Source organism: Galleria mellonella, unplaced genomic scaffold (assembly GCF_026898425.1).
Source record: "Galleria mellonella isolate WM207_F2 unplaced genomic scaffold, CSIRO_AGI_GalMel_v1 utg33, whole genome shotgun sequence".
In the NCBI taxonomy this organism is placed as follows: Eukaryota; Metazoa; Arthropoda; class Insecta; order Lepidoptera; family Pyralidae; genus Galleria; species Galleria mellonella.
The window spans coordinates 9614213-9630272 of NW_026442079.1; the positions used below are offsets into that span (position 1 = coordinate 9614213).

Here is a 16060-nt window from a genome sequence, read left to right on the forward strand (position 1 = left end):
GGATATTTTAAAGAATGTCTAATTAATAATTAAATTTATGCTTGACTTATATACATACATGAACCATTCTTAAAAATGGCGATGTGGAGGTATATCAAAAATCATTCCTTTAATCTTGCATTTTATGTACAAATGTAAACTTTCATATTACAAGGTTTTTACTTCATCATACACGAATATGCGAACGGCCGCGAAACACTTCCTACGTATCTGGATTTTCACGTAAATAGGTGCAAAAAACAAATTTAGCTATTTTAAGCAATGGAATTAGAATAGAAATGCTAATCCCGCCTGCACTATTAGTTTTTTTTTTCTTTTTAATGGATGATAATCGAATGGTAACCCCGCCTACTCTTGTATGTTGGCAACCATTCCATTGACATGCAATGACATATTCACCGGGAATTAACTATGATAGTTTCTAGCGGGGTCACGCGGAGGTGAGACTGACAAGAAAAACAGAGACTGACAGGCTGATGTTACTAGAGATAGAGCTATTAGTTCCTTACATTGACAATCCATACAGGCAATTACATATATCATTTCAAGTCCAACTATTATTTAAAAAATAATAAGACTACCACCATATCAAAGAATCCAGTCGTGAGTTAATATTTATTTTATCAATTTTTTAATTATTAATTATTTATTTTATCGCTTCTTTAAGCGCGTTATTTTTCGATATCTATCATGATATTATGTACTATTACTATTGCAAATTTTATTTATAATTTGTGCACAATATAAACTACAACATTTTATGTCGTTGTAGCAATGTCTTGAATAACATTCAATTGTCACGATCACGCGTTGTATTAAAATATTTATAATTTAAGCACGCGTGTTAATAACAAACATCATTCAATAACATAGTATTATTATGTATATTATAAAATGGATACATACAAATATTTACATTTATTATTTTCAAAACTAAACCTATGTATTGAAAACAATATAGCAGTTGTGGTCCTGCCGTCGCTAGGTCGTTGCGCTTCTTACGACCTTGACATTTCAAAACGTTCTTTGCTGATTTTAACATCTGAAACTTGAATATGATTTTTTATTATTTTTCTTTTTGTTCAATGCTCATCTTCTTTTTTCATCATATCAGCTATAAAATGTCTATTGTGGAACATAGGCCTCCTCATAAGGGGGGTTTTAGTTGCCACGTTAGGCGAGCGCGTTGGCAACCGCAGTTTAGCTTTGGTGATATTTTAAGAGGGAAGCCATTGGCCATCCCTCGACTATTAAATTCCCTTAGTTGACTCTTATGACACACACGGAAAACAAACGTTGGCCTATTGTATGCCGGGACCACACGGTAACACGTTGTTTTAATAGGCACGCAATATATGTATATTAAATATAATTAAATGTATTTTTATTTTAGTTTAAACAAATATACATAATATGATTACTGAAATAAAACTTTGTTGTTGTAAATAAGGTATACTCCATGAAAACACTATTCATGCATACATCAATAAAAAGTTGAATTGTTTTTGACGAAGCATTTGTATGGACGTATTTTATTTAAATAATGTAAGCCTACTTGTTATTCCTGTAAAGTTACAACTATACTAAATCATAAGAACCAAAAACTCCATATCGCAAAAGTCATATCATTAAACGTTTTATTATTGCTAGAAACAAACCCTGGCCTTTTTCGGGCAATATGCGTCCTTCATGGCACTGTCTGGGGTAGTCAGTTATGTTGGAGCAAGTAGAGAGTAAACGAGATATAATATACTAATTTACGTGCCAAAATTCCGTTCGAAATGAATAATAGACATCTGTACATGCTAACATTTTTAGCACTACAACAGCGGAATTGTTTTTTTTTTCTATCATATGTAATGACTTGTCGTAGGTCAAGTCAAACCAATCAGTACCATTTAACTTTGTATTCTATAGATAGATTTTCCTATGCATCAAACAAGTCCACATATAAAGCAAGTGTACAATTTAGAAATCATGTTTTTAATATAATAATAGTCATAGTGTTTCATACTACAACTTTCATAGTGAGCATTAATTGTTGGTCGGTCATTTTATAACTGTACTCTGGTATTTATGTTATACATTCATACAACATAATGTTTTAAGTACGTGACATGGCTACATTGCATGCCCATTACAAACGGTGATACTTACCAGTCACGACACAACAACTGAAGGGAGTTTGTTAACACGTTTTTAGGTGTTAACTAAGAAAAAAGAAAAAAAATTACCCTATCATCATCATCATCATCATTTCAGTCGTTATATATTCATTTTGCACAATATTGAATGGTATTATGTAACATTTGTAAATAATTAATTGAAAATTGTTGTAAAAAAATTATAAAAGCCTAGTAACTACTAGCAACCACACTTGTATTGCAAGTAATAATGGGCGACGATAGACACTTCCTATCACACGGTACCGTTTACCTCTCAACCAATAGAATACTCGTAAATAATTGTTTAAGGCGGTTTATACCAATAATGTCACAATTACGTAATCGAAACATAAAGAATCATCAAAATCGGTTTATAGTTGGCAAAAAGTGTACATTCTATTAGACGTGACGTGTTTTTAGCTCAATATTTGATCACTAATTATTGTAAAAAATAATATAAATATGTAATTTAAATATAGAAAATGGATACATTATTGCATTGTGCGGCAGTCGAACTCGCAACCATTTGAAGATGAAGCAATACATTAAACTGCTACTCCACTAAACAGTGAAAGGTTTAAATTATAACGTGATTAATTGATAATCATCGGTCACTTGTATCATCAAATCAAATGTATGTGAGTTACTAAACACTGTTTATATTTCAATGTACAAAAACAAAAATATTTAATATAAGTTAATGCATACTATATGTTTTATATCAGCCTTTAACTGTCCACTGCTAAATATAAGCCTGCCTCTTGGGATGTTATGTCAATAATTGCCACGCTTGACAGGTGGATTAGTAACCACAGGTTAGGCTTTGAAGATGTTTTAAGAAAAACGCTACTGCCCATCCCTCGCTTTCCCTTAATCGCCTCTTACAACACCCATGGGAAAGGAAGGGGTGGCCTAATCTATGCCAGGATCATACGACTTATACAATTTGTTTAGTGTTTACAATAAAGACAATAAGACAATATATATATATATATATATATATATATATATATATATATATATATATATATATATATATATATATATATATATATATATATATATATATATATATATATATATATATATATATATATATATATATATTCCTTTTTAAAAAGCCGGCAGCACACCTGCAATGCCGTAGGTATTGTGGGTGACCATGGGCGGCGGTAGTCACTTAGCATCAGGTGAGCCGCATGCTCGTTTGCACCCTGTGTTATAAAAAAAATATATTTATTTTAAAAGAAAAATATATAATAAAACACAGACTGATATATATTACAATTTTAAATACGTAAAGTCCAATGATTAAAGTTCAAAAGACATTTAAATAAAGGAAGTTGACTCACCACCAAGACAGATGCGTCACTCACAGTCATACAGCTGACAGGTACTGAAGTGGATAGTTAAAACTAATAGCTCTAGTTGTTTTTATGCCGATTTTCCATTTGTAAACTACAAACAGGTTGCTTGAATATATTGTTGTATTATAAAGAATAATAATTGTTTTAATAAATAAATAAATAAATATATCACTGGACACAATACTCAACGCCATCTAAATCCAAACTAAACAAAGGCATATTCTAAATATACATATTTTACTACTGATAGAAACATTTAATTTTTTTTTTATTACATATTAAATACAGAAATAACCACACTATATCCGTTTGTATTATGTAGGAATCAAACCAGCGACCATTTGGTAAAAAAAAAAACAATAAATGGACAAAAACATTACATTCAGTTAATTATTATGTTATAGGAAACCGTATGGTCCCAGCACAGAATAGGCCGCCCCATCCTTTTCTGTGGATATCGTAAGAGGCGACTAAGGGAACTTAATTGGGCAGCAGCGTTCCTCTTTAAATATCTCTAAAAGCCTTACTACGATTGCCAACTCACCTGCCAAACGTGGCAACTTCTGGCAAAACTTTCTTTATGGGAAAAGTCTATGTTCAATAGTGGACAATTAATGACTGAAATGATGATGATAGGAATATAACTATTTTATTTATCTCATTTTCATTATAATATACTGAAGATACCTAATTGATGTGCAATAGGGGGAAAGGGATTGTTAGTAATGGAGACTGAGAATCCCATTGCTAGCAATATACCCAACCAGGTCGACCTCCTCGCGGTTCTCCCTGGAAACTATCATGGTTAATTCCTGATGAATTCATCATGATGGGCTAACTGGCCTGTTTTCATTCTCATCTATCACCCTTCACTGGTGCTCCGCCAGCGTTTCCCGTTAGCGCAGGCGGGGTTACCATACCATTTTCACCCATCAAAAAAAATTTATGTGCAATATAGAATCACTGAAAACAAAAGCAATGGAAATGTGTCTATTTTTTTTTATAGCGATAGTTGCATCATATTAAGAATACATATATCACTCCCTTTCATTACCAGAAACGTAAGCATCCATTATTGCATAAAAAATATATTAAAAAAAATATATACTAAAACAAGAAAAGAAAAATTCTGAATAAAAACATTGACCAACGTAATCGTAGTGTATACTTTTATTATAGAAAAAATCAATGGGACCCGAAGTTTATTATGATGGTAATATTCAAGGGATGATTTAATCATGGGCAAAAGCATAGAAAAAGTGGATATAAGAACAATTTTAGGTCAATGTTTTTATATCTATGTTATGGTGCGTTTCTAAATAAAAAACAGAAATTTAATAACAACTTTCTACAACTCACAAAGTACCTGTATGTAGGTATGTATTGTCAAGCAACCTTCCATATAAGATTTCACAACGAAAAAATTAAAAGCGATCGACTTCTGCGAAGGTCGTGCCTCGATCAGATATCGATATTGGAACGCGATATCGAGAAATACTAGTTATCTCAAATTCTGTATTACGTTGACAACTCTATTCGATCGCAGTGAGAATTCATGATAAGGTATTTAGGCGAACAAAAGCAAATAAAATACTTAAATTTACATTCCGATTACGACAACTTGATCTGACTGGGTTCATCAGATGTTTCTTCAGACGGTATTACGATATTTGGGTTCAAATCAAGCTGTTCGAAACTAAATTTTATTTAACGTTATAAAAAAAAATATATAAGAAAATGTTTTGTATACATTATCAATGTTAGTATCTTAGTAGATTGATATCTAATATCTATAAAGATACTTAAATATCCACACTTCGTAACTTAATTGAAATTGAACTATTAGAATATTCATTTATACTTTACTTTATCGGAGAAATATATAATATCTACTACTCTCATCTTCGTTTATAATAAACTATATTTTATATATATTAAATAATAAATATACGTGTGTATATTTATTATTTATGTATATTTATTTATTATTTATATATATGTATAGTATCTATGTATATCAATTAATTACCACATTTTAATATTAAGTACCACATTCGAGCATCCTTACACTAACTCTAAGGTTGACGGAGAGAGAACGCTTTTCGAATTAAGTACGCCTAGTAATTTAGCGTGAAAGAAATTAACAATAGCAATATCTTTAATTGTAATATTATTAATCAATATAATTGTACCTTATTTATTAATAACTAATATAAAAACTGTAACCATTTGCCACCAGTACCGATAAATACTACTAGTATTTTCAAATCAAGTTAAAACATCGAGATTCACTGGTGCGTGGGACGTGAAAGTCCGAAGTGGTCCATTTTTATTTCTGTCCCGGCTCAAGGGCGGTTCGTCACCGTACATTCATGCCGTACGATTGCGTTGAAATGGTGTTAAATACATTATATAGATATTTCTCATATGAGACATTCGGCCAACACATGTCGCATGCAAGTGCACCGTGAATGACTTTATACAAATTCTTGGTAAAATTGCAAGCTTGAGAACGTAAACCAATAAAGAAAACCATGAGAAGAAAAAACATGAAAATAAATATTGAACATACTTTTAATCGCAATACAATTTTTTAAATTTTATTTTCAATCATTGTATTTTTTTTTTTTGTTTTATATTGTTTGTGGAGTTGAAGTTAAACTACAGAATATAAAACTAAAATTTAGAACTGGATAGATGTAAACGAAAAGAACAATACATATACCAGTTTTTAGGATAAATCTTTGGAAAAATAACTGTGAAAACCGCCTTCCATTTCGTACAGTAGCTTTGTCGTGGTATCAGAACAAAAGTACAGATACAAAGAAAGACTAAAACTTCAGTATTTAATGTTTTGACTTCTATTGATTTTATTAAGACCCCTTATATTAATAACTATTTTATTAAAGTAAGTAAAATATTTTTTTCCAACAATGTAACATATATACACATCATTCCCAAAGTATGAACTTTTGGATTGAATGAGGTCAACGTAAGCATAAAAACTGGGTTATAAATATAACAATACTTATAAAACAATGCCCTATTATAAATAAAACATGTCTTCAGATTTTAATTAACTAGTCAATACGAAATAGTTGCCTTAGGATATTACTTATGTGTCTTACTTAAACAATAACTATAAACACGTTCACGTATTGATTAATCTCTAATGTAAGTGTAACATTCTACAATATGGATTGTCATAATATATCTTTTATTATTGGTATTATAAACATAATATTTTCTTTTTATAATATTACTAATTTTTAGGTACGAACAAAAATAAATAAATATTCAAAGTACCTAAAAATCTTTCTTTTACTCTTTTCTGTCTAACGATATATTTTTTTTTTCTTGTAACTTATATGTAGATATTTAGTATAGCAACACTAATTGGCATTACAGGGACAGTACTATACAAAAACAGCTGATAAAGGATTTTACGTAAAATGAAATTGTGTAATTAACTTTTAGCATTGCTTAATTCAATGATCGCAATATTTGGTGATTATTTGGCGACACTTATAATTGCACAACTAGTTACTGCAACGTTCTCGTCCTGCGTCCAACTGGTTCAGTTTGTATTCGATTAGGGGCCTAATATTCATAAATAACTGTATTCATTTCCTTTGTGTAGAAACTGAAAGGCAATTTTAGATTTCGTCATTGTATGGTATAGTTTACTCTTCTAGGTAGTTACTCCATCATTTGCTGAAAAGCTGTAATTTATGCATAGGATGTAAAAGTTTTCAATGTAATCTCTTATATAATAATATAATTATATAAGGGAAATATAATTTTTAGTTTACCCTTACTCTCTTAATTTAGATATAGTCTAATGTAATCACTTTCATCATGTCAACGTTAATAAATATAATGCCTTAAACCACCGCATTTAGATAAAGTGTTATATGCTGGTTAACTGAATTTTTACTATTGTTAATATTTGCACAAAATCATTATTAATTATTATTAATACACATCCTATTTTTTTTTGATGGGTGACAATGGTTTGGTAACCCCGTCTGCGCTAACGGGATACGCTGGCGGAACACCAGTGAAGGGTAATAGATGAGAATGAATACAGGTCAGTTAGCCCATCATGATGAATTCATCAGGAATTAACCATGATAGTTTACAGGGAGAACCGCGAGGAGGTCGACCTGGTTGGGTATATTGCTAGCAATAGGATTCTCAGTCTCCATTACTAACAAACCCTTTCCCCCAATACACATCGTATTAAAACTTTGTTGAATTTCATATTTTGTCCAACTGTTATATTAATGATGAATTAATTGTAAATAACATTAATAACAAATAGACTAAATAGCCAAGCATCTGTTTGGGCCCACATATTCTTAATTACTTTGAACTACTATTTTAAGTGTTGTAGACACTTCCCGCAACGCCGATCGAAGTGTCGGTGACAAAAACATTGGTCGGCTGAGAAAAAAACGAGCATTGTTACAACCTGTCCCTATTGGGGTGTTAAGAAACAACATTCATCGAATTTAAGGTCAATTGCGTTTAATATTGCGCTTTATTATTTCGATTGTAGGGCTCAAATAAATAAAAAAACTGCGAACAATATCATTTCATTTCAAAATGTGCTATTTTATAAGCCGTTGTTGTCAATGTAACAATGTTTATTTTGTCAATTTAAATTTATTTACTACCTGGTCAATGTCGACATTTACATTCGATTTAATAATATAAAAGACTTTCTTTAGTTTCAATTAAATAAAATCTTTAACATCTCAATAATCTATATACTTAAATAAAACAAAGTCGGGTTAGTTACACCATTTATAATTCCAAAACGGCTGGACAGATTTGGATAATCTACGATTTGTCGGATTCATCCCCGCATCAAACTGTAGAACAACTATTAAAATATCACAAAAATTCACGTAAAAACAAAATACAGTGAAAATCTTTTAGACTGTTAGCCGGCACGACGACCGCCGAGTCTTATATGTATTTGAAGATCTCGTGTCGCAGTGTTTATGGTCGAACTCCTCTAAAACTCAACCGAGTTGTTATTATGTTTATGATTTTTATAATTTTTTCTCTATATTTGGTAGATATGAAAATAGGTTGTAAAGTATATTTCATACCACTACGTGATTAGGGTGTCCCTATCCAAAAAAAAAAAAAATTGCCGAGTCAGCTAGTCTTTAATAAATATACAGCTGAATATAATACTCGTACTGAATGAATTGGGTCGGCGCATTTTATATTTAAAAAAGTTTAAACATTTATAATACTAAGTTATTTTAAAAAATATAAACACACTCTTTTCCGCTGTCAAGTGAGGTTTGCGATACTGCAGAACCGTGTTATTTTCTGAACATCCGTTCAATAATAGTCATACCGTTAATGTAATAATAGTCGTTCACATATCCTTATTGGTTTATTATTTTAATAACTATTACGAATATTTTATTCAGCTGTATTTATTATAAAATGTTCATAATTTGATAAAGTATTCACATACGATTGTTATAATATTATTTTTTTAAATTCTGAAGACGACATTTCGAAACATTTAACAATAAGTACCTACTGTGAATCAAGGTTTAAGTATTTTGAACAATATCTTATAGTCAACTTTGAATTCCATTTAGAAATAACAATGCCAACATTGCAGTTTACTTGACAGTTACGTGAAACCATAGACGTAGTATAACACACTACGTAAAAAAAATTTAACATCGAATATATATTTTTTTTAATTAACTTTTCTGTAGATACCTGTATAGAATTATTACCCTATATTATGTTTATAAATATGCTGGTTTTTTTCGATGTATTTTTTTATTAATTTAATTAATTTAGATGGAAAGAGTTGTCCGTTGACGTAATATATAATATTATATTTTTCTAATATTGACTCATTACAATATTTTTTTTTAAAACTATACTTATTGATTTCTATAAAGGTTTCTTTTTAATACCCTACATACAGATAGGCCTACGCATGGCTTCTTTACGTAAGGGCAACAATTTAGTTGCATCATTTAGACGTAATGATTAACTATAAACCGGTTTGGTATTGTGTCAGTGTTTCATCTACTTTCTGATCATCATTTTTCACGGCCATTAGCCAGCCAGCGTGGGCTCGTATCTCTATACGTGGGTAAGGTAACATGTTAACAAACAAATATTTTTTGTTTCTGTATCGTGTAAATTCTTTTTCTTGTATCAGGATAATATTTTGAATAGTTATTTACAACAATTATGCTAAATAGAAATACATATTGTGATCATTCAAAATACTTTTCCTCGTATCAGAATAATATATGGAATATTTTGTATTTTTAATATAGTTATGGTAAAGCAATTATGGTAAAAGCTTGACAGCCCTAAAATTATAACAATAGGACATTTTATCAATGTCACGTTTTACTTATAGAATTAGATACATTGTATACGTAAATTGAATAAAAGATTGAATTTTATTCTTTATTTTTTAAATTCGCTTGTGTTTGTTTAATATCATCGTAAAGAATATGAATGAATGAATTTGAATGTTTGATAAACAGCACTACATGTATACAAAGATAAAATATTTGTAAACAGCGTAGCAGTCCACTTAGTTCGCAAATTTGTACTGCACTGTAAGAAAGCATTTTATGCATCTTAGAAAACTTAATAAAAATCATAAATACATGATTAGAAATGTTGGGCAGCTTTACTCTTTTTAAAGTTATTTAAAAAGGTAACATAGTTTTCGATACACTGAGATTTCACATTGAGCAATTTCTAATAAATACTTCCTTTTTGATTTGATTGTTATATTAGTTGTGCTAATTTGTAGAGGCCGTCACAGTAGTCGGTATTTTGACCTCATCCATTGTCCCGTTATTGGCGTAACACTTACATAAGCAATACAATAACTTTATAATAAAATAAAAGAAAAGTTTTGTGCAAATGAATCAGAACTATACGTTTAACAGAAAAGAGACTACTGCGATCAACAATTTCTATCTACAGGGTTAACTGAAAATAATTTTAAGGGAGTATTTTTTTAAAAGAAGATAGAACAGCAATGACGCCATTTTAATTTCTTAAATTCGACGGCGTACCGTCTGCATTATTGTATACGAGTAGGTATCTGTAAAATGAAATCGGATCAATTCGCATATTGTAACGAAATTACCAAAAAATACCTACGTTGTTTTCATAAGAACTTCGCGTGAAGATCTATTGCCAGCAATGGTCTGCAGACTACTAATATGTTATAATTTAAAATAATATTTATAATCCGCTCCCAACACCCATCGAAGATAGATCACTCTATCCAGAAACCGATTTTTTTCCCTAATAAATATTACTATTATTATTGAGAGTAACTCGCGTCAGGTTAATATGAGAGGCTGAAAGTGTGCCTTTATATTTTTTGAATAAAAAAGTCTGCTCTAAAAGTACGCCGAAGACTTATTGGACTACACAGGCCCATTATCATTACTAGCGCTTGCAAGAAATTACTTTTGAAATTTAACACATAAGTGTTTTACAACCATTAGACGTGAGATCCGTATATTTAAAATTTATTGATCTAAACACTTTCATTAACCAGTGATTACGCTGTCTTATATTTATTCAATATTTAGCAACAATGCATTGAATTACTGAAGACAAATTATGATGATAAGAAAAAATATCAAATCAATATCTGTATTTCCGTATCATAATTTCAACTGTGATTTTAAGTTTGCCGTAAAGAGGTTTTCAATTCACTTATAATTCTTTTGTATTACTGAAAGTTATGTTATGGGATATTTTTACTAATTCCTTCTCGTTTTTGATAATCCGTCTTACAATTAAAACTTTCTTAATGATTCCATAACAATCATTTCGCCGTATCAGTCATAATGATTTGCGAATAAAAAACCTAAGTTAACAGTCTAAGCGTCTGCCTTTATTTATTTGCATAATAGCTACTTAAATATATCTTATGAAGTACAATAATTAATCATTTTATAATATAAACGCATTTTATATATATATATATATATATATATATATATATATATATATATATATATATATTTTTTTTTTTTTTTTAAATACTTGTAAATGTGAATGATTGTTACTCTTTCATTCAAAAACCACTAAAGGAATTTAAATGAAATTTGTTACACAAGTAAGTTATATCCTAACTTAGCACATAGGATTCTTTATGTACTAATTCATGGTGGCTAAGTATATGGATATTATACTATTGACTAGTTGTATAATATTGGCATTATTCTAAAATTAAAAAGGAGTGATGACATATTATGTTCTTACTCCGTCGCGGCTCAGAAATGTACAATAACGCAGTTTTGATATTATTTCTATATTCTAATAATGATTTTTACTGTGAATATCTATAATTAAATAAAAACTCAAATATATTTTTAATCGTCTTTGAGTATTTTTACTCAATCATACTAAAACAGTTAATCGTAAACGAATTAAAATTAGTAAAAAGATATTTCATATCCTAAACACAAGATCCTTTTTATCTTAATTGATGCATTGAATGAAGCCTAAGATTTAGTTTATATATAAAATTTTCACAAAAACCAATAACATCACCAAACACTAGTTCTTACAAACAATTTCAACACGACCGTAAAATATCTCAATTAGTAGAAGACATAACAAATTACTGTTAAATTATTTCTTTATTATATAATAACGCGTAACAGACCTTAGATACATTGGCAGTGCGCTGGCCTCGTGTATATAATATATCCATATCTGATGTAATAGGCCTGCGGACTTGAATATTTGAATATGCGATGTAGCGGATAAGAAAAACTATTCACCATGAATCACGAATAACGATATAATTGCTATTAAAGTTTTAAGATTATGCCGCACTTATAATATTACAATAGGACAATTATAATAAAATGTTACTTCAACTATATATACAACTATATATTTTGTATTATTGTAGTTTACGATATTAATGGCCAGTTGGCAAATTTTTTTTTTTTTTTTATTGAAAAAAAAGGCCACTACCGATAATGATATAAGAAATCCAATAATTTCTGTATACAATGTTATATAAACTTGTACTAATATTTTTTTAAATAAAAAATAGATGCCAGAAAGTTAAATTAGGACGTACTTAGTGTTTTTACTTGGGACAACTTCTTATATGTTAATCGATTGAGTTTACTGACTATATTGTCATTAAAGTATTCGTTACTATCAGACAGATTGTATGCTGGCCCTTTTTGCGGTATAAAATAATGATTTAATTATTTATGTCGGCTTTACTCACGTTTTCATTTAAAAAATAATTACAATACAGTATAACTCAAGATAGTTATTATTCAACAAAAAAAAAAGTTGAAATAGAAATGTACCAACTCTCAGTATTCAAACAGACTATCGAATATTATTCGATCCATGAAATTAAGATATGAACTTATTGATCTAAAGTCCTTATTCGAAATGTTTTGATCGCTAATAGTATATAAATTCGCAATACCTAAATTCTACTTATATCAAATATTGTTGTCGTAATAAACAAATAGAAAAATTAGAACTCTACCACACAGTAAGTATGCTTTCACTATTCGTACCTCGCTCGTCGGCTGCGGTCTTATTGTCTCATTATAAATATAAAACCTCAAATAAACTCTTTTGGGGAAAGTATCTTAATTGGGTGCTCACCGTAACTCGCCAATTATATTATTACAAACTGCTTCCGCAGTCGCTTATTTATGCAAATCTTCTCTATTGCCACGTGAAATTGAATTATTTAAGAGATTTAAACCTTAGCGTACTAGTTACAGAGTTGCATAATTTGTCTACCAAGATTTATGTCACTTTTTATACAGCTAAGTAAATCACGAAACGAACAATCGCACAATGGCACAGGTGCCTTTTATATTCCTAATCGCCGACCGATTGCTATAATGACCCCCGACTAGTCAACATCGGATCACGCACATCGCGCCATCTCTCACCACATCCGTTCACAATGGTGTAAGTATTTCGCAATTGGACACTTTACAAGGAAAGGACTTCGGAGTTCTAAACGATCGCTCTCAATTGACTCCAATAGAAAGGTCACCATAATTTAATTAGTAGCGCTCCCCTAATGTGAAACATTGAGCCATGCCAAAGTGTACACTCACGGTACAATTAAGACGAGAGAAAGGCGATAACACTAGTTCAGAGAAATTTTATTGAAAAAGTAAAAAGACCGGTGGACTACTCTGGTGGTATGGTTAACTTGGAGTGATTTACGGTATAAACCCGCAGACATCTGCTGTAAAAGCTTCTAAACTGAGATTTCGATTGCAATTACGATCTCCGTGGAAAGTGGTCCGGGCGTATCATTGTGTTGTGGATCGTTTACGTCTGGTCTGCAATTCCTGAGCGGTTATAATGTAACTGTACAGCTCGCCAGTTGACGGATAGACGATGTCGTGGGGACGCTAATGCCTCAAACGAGGTCAGTAGAACCTGCGAAGTGCACGAAGAGCCAACACTCATTTGATCTTGAACAAATAAAAGTATCGCTTGCGCCTGACATGCTATTAGGGCACAAACGTAAATCTGGGTTATCGTAATTGGAAATAAAGTCGTACGTAATACTCCTTTTATAAAGTTAATAGCCCTATAGTTTAAAGTAGATATTTAGAGCGCAAGCCTTGCGCAACAATTGTTTAAACAGATGAAATTTAGAAGTGGAACTGTAAATGTGGTTTAGGAAGGAAAAGTGTCACGTTTATTATGAATCTAGGTAAGAATTGATATCATTAAACTAACTTGGAACAGAGAGAACAGCGGATACACATCCTGGCGCTGATACAATGGTTGAACCAGCCACACAATAGGGTTTTGTGGCACTGTTGTTTACAAAACAGATGCGGTCAGTACAGCCTTGCTGGATGGTTGGAGTCGCAGTTATTGTGCTTATCTACAGCTCTTAATATGCGTATATAATTATCTGTTTCGCTACTGTTGCCTCTGAAATACTCTATACTTGTTACTAAGAAGTTAAACCTCCACCATCCACCTGCTATCCACCTGTTGCTATTAATATTTTCGATAAGGTTATTATTTCTTTAGTAACTGCTACGCTATCCACTCAATGCAATTTTTTTTATGAAATTTTTAATCTTGTTTACAAGTTGATAACTCACTTGATGAAAACCAGTAACCTTGACTGATAGTCATAAACGATACTGTAGCACCTTTCATATATAAAGTATGCAGTAAGCCTTAAGAAAATATATTAATACAATCTTAATTATTTTAATATTCTTCGACATAGACAGTCGCAGCTTCAAAATTTCTTTGTACCAAGATGTGTTGTTCCAATAACCAGATTACTTGCAGTTATGACATTATTACCAGTATTGTTCTACTATCAATTTAATGTTTCAAGTACATAAAATCATTTTAGTTACCTGTAATTAAAACTCAAATTAATTAACGTTATATGTAGTGCGGTATAAAATCTTTTTGAAACCAATGACCTCTAATTAATTAATAAACTAATTTAAAAAAAAATACTAACGCGAAGTATAAATATTATTTTATTGAAAAATATGTGTTAATTGTAACCGATTTTACATTTAGATGCATTGTCTACGTATTTAGTTATCTATGTATATTAATAATATAAAGAGGAATGATTTGATTGTTTGTAATAGATAAACAATTTTCAAAATTCTTTCACCTGTAAAAAGCTACATTTTCATTGTGTAACAAAGATTCTATATTATTTTAGAAAATTCTATCTATCCATGCGCAGCCGGGCCGTATCGCTAGTCTTACATAAAACGAACATATGGTAAGGTACATTAAACAGAAAAATAGATTAACGAATATATTTTTCTTTAATATTAACAATTAAGATATTAGCGAAAGTGCGGAATGTTCACGTAACAGAAAACTGTCTACATTAAAATGAATATTTAAAAATTATCATAGATAAAAAGGGTTAATACTTGCTCACATTCTAATTTATGTAATGAAGATTCATATTTTTTTTTAACCGTTACAATTATTGTAATAAAAACAATTATAATCCATAGTAGCTTTCGAACATTTATCATTCCGTAAAGTAGTCTATATTTTATAATAATTTCACTGCTACACTCTACTCCTAAAACTAAAACTTAAGTATATCAGAACAGGCTGCTTTGTGTTCGAAATATAAGTAGCCCAAGTCTTTTATTTTGTTAAGTTAAATAAACATGTCACAAGTCTTGCTTTAAAGATAATCTTAAATTATTAAAATATACTCGCTTGTAAATACCACAAAAATATATTTGTTTTATTTACTATCTATCCATCCATATCAGAAGTTAACTATTCACTGCTGAATATAAGCTTCCTCCATAAGGAGATTTTGCTAATAGTTGTCACGCTTGGCAAGCAGGTTGTCAACCGCAATTAGGCTTTTGATGATGTTTTAAGAGGGACACAGCTGCTCATCTATCGACCAATAAGTTCCATTAGTATCCTCTTACAACACCCATTAGAAAGGAAGAGGTAGCCCAT

The 16060-nt window shown here is 30.4% G+C and overlaps 1 protein-coding gene across 2 annotated transcripts in view; it reads left to right on the forward strand.

The window, feature by feature from the left end:
* LOC113519515 (nostrin) overlaps positions 1-16060 on the forward strand; it is an 84419-nt gene that overhangs the window by 35677 nt on the left and 32682 nt on the right. The window lies entirely within an intron of this gene.